Source organism: Pinus tabuliformis, chromosome 5_1 (genome assembly GCF_031772625.1).
Source record: "Pinus tabuliformis cultivar Carrire ecotype Pingquan chromosome 5_1, CPIR1, whole genome shotgun sequence".
NCBI lineage: Eukaryota > Viridiplantae > Streptophyta > Pinopsida > Pinales > Pinaceae > Pinus > Pinus tabuliformis.
Window position 1 is genome coordinate 288596955 of NC_142305.1, and position 4762 is coordinate 288601716.

The 4762-nt window shown below is 30.5% G+C and overlaps 1 pseudogene; it reads right to left on the minus strand.

The window, feature by feature from the left end:
- Positions 1-2042: 2042 nt before the first annotated feature.
- On the minus strand, positions 2043-2926 carry LOC149164475 (uncharacterized; annotated as a pseudogene).
- Between the last annotated feature and the right edge of the window lie 1836 nt (positions 2927-4762).

The window sequence follows — 4762 nt, forward strand, 5'->3', positions numbered from 1 at the left end:
AGAATAGAAATCTAACAGATAGTTGTAGAGCTTGCAAATGAAATGAATGCTAATTGAAAATGTTATTCCTAGAAATAATTCCAACTTATGAACTTAATTATGAAACAATAAAGGAAATATTTGATTATAACTCTAGTAACCTCACATTCATTCACCCATACTAGAATAAGCTAATTCATAAATAGACTAAAATCTACAACTAGGAAACAAAAAAAATACGTTTTAAGAAACAACAATTGGAAACTGAAGAAAATGTGCACATGTAAAATATCATTCAAGTAAAACACAAAATATCTATCAAAAATTGTTCCTAGCTAGCCTGGTGGTGATGGCTACAAGATTTTGGTGGGCAACATGAATTCCATTTCATGTTTTGGATGCTTAGAGACCAAGTGGCTTGAAATGTAAAGGGGTACCATTGTGATGAATGTGGATGAAAGTGAAAAAGGGATTGGGAATTATTTTATTTATGGAAACATGTGTTTGATATTACCATATATATATATATATATATATATATATATATATATCTATATATATATATATATATATATATATATATATATATATATATATCTGTGTATGTATATATATGTGTATGTATATATATATGTATGTATGTATGTATGTATATGTGTGTGTGTGCATGTGTGTGTGTAACACATGCCACTCATTTGCAATAAGTTCCGCGTATGGAATTCCATAAGAAATGTTATATTCTAGATAAGGTTAAAACTGAAGTGACATTATAAAATACAACAACCTAGAAAAATCATCCCAAATAGTTACTACTACATTTGCGCATGAGCAACAAATTTTTTTACTGAATGAAAAAAGGACATAAGAATCACTGCTAACTCATGAGTAAATGAAATGAGCAAGAAAATGATTACCTTCTCTTTGAAGATAATAATTGTAGCATCCAAAAGGGAATCCTGAGAATGTTTAGGACTCTTTGCATTATTTTGTGACCATGAGCCTCCAACATCTAGATTTCTTCCCTCCTTATCATTTGAATCATCATCCTAACATTTGTCTCAATGTTGTGCATTAGTAAAAGGAGTACTGCCACATTGATATTATCGTAAAGAACATTAAATATCATAAAATGATACTAGGATATAGATTGAGAAAAAAATATGGTATGCATTAAAATTATATTAGTATAAAAATTTAGAAGGACATATAGTATGCATTTGGTGAATTCACACATCATTTTAATTACCTCTTCTCCCTATGCTTCTTCTACCAAAAAATATTCTAATGATTTCACCTTTAGTAATCGTGACATAACCATCACCCAAAATGAGGATTCTCCATTTTTTGGACCACTTGAAACATGAATATGGAATGGGAAGCATTTTATTTATGAACTGCAAAATCAAGATCCAAGATCTAAACTAAAACCCCACAATTTTGTGACTAAAAATCAATGGCAAGTGATTTCTTCTATACATTAATAAAATCCTTGTTTGTTTACTTAAAAATTAGTGATCAAGTCATCCCCAATTATTTTTCTGAAGTAAAATATGGGTGGAATTTAAACTCCACCAACTACTAATTTTTTTTAGTAATTTTCTCAATTTTCATGTGCAATCATGGCATAGTGCATATGAAAACTTAAGTGTCACTAATTACATTGTAGATGAAAAATGGACTCAACTTTTCAGCATATGGCCAAAAAAAGAAAAATAATGAAATATTTTCATGTTTCATTCACCAGAATCCAATATTTTTCCATTTAGATGAGTTTTTCTACACAACATGAAGAAACTTACATACCAAAACCGTACATAAAAATTACTAGTTACAATGAAATGTAGTAGTATAGTTCTAACATGAAATATATTAAATGCTAGTAAGAAATTTGTTGAGGGAATCTCTTTCTTGTTCTCTCTATAATTACATATATATATGAACAAAAGAAAGAAAGCCCACAAATCAAATGAAATTAGGCCAAGGGATCAGAATGACTACCATAAATACAATAAAATTATGTTAATATAGTAAAAAAACAAAGCAATTATCATGGGATTTATCATTTAAAAGAAACATCTTCCATACAAGTTTACAAAAAGTAGACAATTGATTTTGTTTACAAATCCTACAAATGCAACTGAAATTTTCTCCAGCTGCTTCAAATCCCAAAAATTAGCAGAAAATATTTGTGCCACTGAAACAAATACATTTCGGAAAATCAATAGGAGAGAGAATAACATGTAAATCAAGCTGCAAGCATATCCCACCAATATTTGGGGTTCGTCCTCGTGAGATGCCAAAATAGTCAATAGATAGTTGTAATCTCTTGTGCACCAAAGCATGGCCAATGCCACCATGAAAAATGTGACAAGTCCTTGAGGTGGGATAAAAGTGCGGATGTTGAGAAAATCGCCATTGGCAACATACAATATCCTGCAAATCTCATGTGTTTGTATATGTCCAAGTTACCATTTTTCCCTGCCAATGTATTGTACATAAAATAGAGGAACATGAAAGCGGTTGTCATTCAACCCAAAATTACCTTGAAGTGAATATTTCCTGCTGGAAGTAGGAAAAACCCAAATGCTATAGAAAATAAAAAAGGGCATGACAAGTCTACATTCCCATGTATATTGGGACTGACTCTGAGGGGATTCAAATATTTTGAAGTATTATTTGTTATGAGGTGGGTATTGATCCCTAATTCCTCTAAAAGAAATGTCTCATATGTGAAGGCTACAAAGTTGTTCCCTCTATAGGTAGGAGCATTGGAAAATGGCAAGGGTGCAAATCCAACATCAAAGGACATGACTTGAAGACATGGGTTATTGAGAGGCATCATATAGGGTTGAAAAGGAGGGATTGATGGCCTTCTTGAATGGGATACAAGGATGCCACCATTGGTCTGAAATTCAATCAAAGGTACATTGAACCCTCTGGAACCCATAATTAAATATACAGTGTAATGCAAATCCAAATGTATGAACTGAATATTGATACAAATATATCCTTCTTTGATGCTTGTTAGAATGGTTTTCTCGACAAGTAAATGCCCAAAATAGATCTGGAGTGAAATTTATAATAGATTCAAAATATAAACTCAAATTTGGTATCATTTTTACTTAATTTTATTTCTAACATTGAATGCCAAAAGAAAACCCAAAATTGTTCAATATCTAGATGCCAAAACAACTTTTTGTTCGAATTTTGTTGAAATCCTCTAAATTTTTTCCTTCTTCATATTCTCCTCCATTGTTATTCTTGCTTTGGATTCACATTTTCTTTGTTTCAATTTTATGATTATTATGTTAACTTGGTGTCACAAATATTTCACAATAGTACTTGAAGAAATACCAAACTATTGCTTTAGCTTTCCAAACCAAAAGAGTACTCTCTTATTCCACAAATTTCAGTTTATATCTTTTTAAAATAGATTAGCACATCTGAAAATTTCGACCTTCTTATTTGTTAACAAGTGTCAATGATAGTTAGAAGTCAAGCTATTTAATGATTAAATTCATCTTAAATCTATAGAATTATATGGATACTCTACACTATATTCTCTTTTCTATAATTTGTATAAGATTTGTATACATTTTTTCATATCCCTCTATCGCCGCTCTTCCGCGGAATTTGAGATAGTGCATCGATTTTTTGATGAACATAGGATGATTGGAAAAAATGAGTGTTAGGTCCCTATAATACTAGTGTATCCCCATTATTGTTATTGGTGTGCCCCATAAATGCCCACTATTGTTGTTTTTGTGCCCTTACATTATTATTGTTATTTAGGATTTGATTAGATTGAGACCCATTAGACTTATATATATACCAAGGAGGTCTTTTCATTTGTATCATCCAAAAAAATTTCATTTATTTGACGTGAAGGTATTGTTCCCATCAAAGAGGCTAATTTTGAAGTCGTTCATCTATATTTTCTTATTTTTTGTGTTATGGTTGCATAACATTTGGTTTCATAGCTTTAAATTCTAGGGTTTTGTTGCTTCAAACATGTCATCTTGGAATATTTTCTATAACCTTTTTTCTTCTAGGCTTCATATGATGACATTTTGACTAATTAAATTCATGTCAAAATTGTAGATCTCGATTCACTATATTTTTTGATATATGGTATCAATAAGTTGGGGTATTTGCATGCTCTAGAATTAAATCTCAAATGAGTGACCTATGTAAAATTGTCATAATTTCTCTATGAGCATAAGATTTGAATTTTATAAAATGTGACCAAAATTATATGAACTGTAATTTTCCTTGTATCAATTTCAAAGACAAATGGTGAAATAGTGACATGTTGCATCTCGTACAAGTTCCTCTACTAAATGAGTGCATAATCAGGTCATCGTGGGAGATTTGGCATAACATTATGTTGAATAATCCAATTTTTTTCTAACTTGTGGAATTGGAAAGAAGACTCAGGGGCCTACCACATAGTGAAATTCGCACATTAGGAGGAAAAAATTTCAAGATAAAATGGTTTCAATATTGAGATCCTAAACGCATGAAAAATGTGTGAATTTTTTTTTTTTAATTTTCCATACGTTTTTTGAAAAATCAAATTAGTGATTCAAAGGGCATAATGGAACATAGTTATCATTATTTGATTCCAAAATTTCTTGAAACAAAAAATGGAAACACCTAGTAAGAAACCAAAAAGCTCTACTACGACACATGAAGAAGAGGAAGGAATGAAACATGATATATCAACATTATGATACCAAGTGAAACAAAGTTTGCTATTGCAAATAGTAACCAAAAATGAATT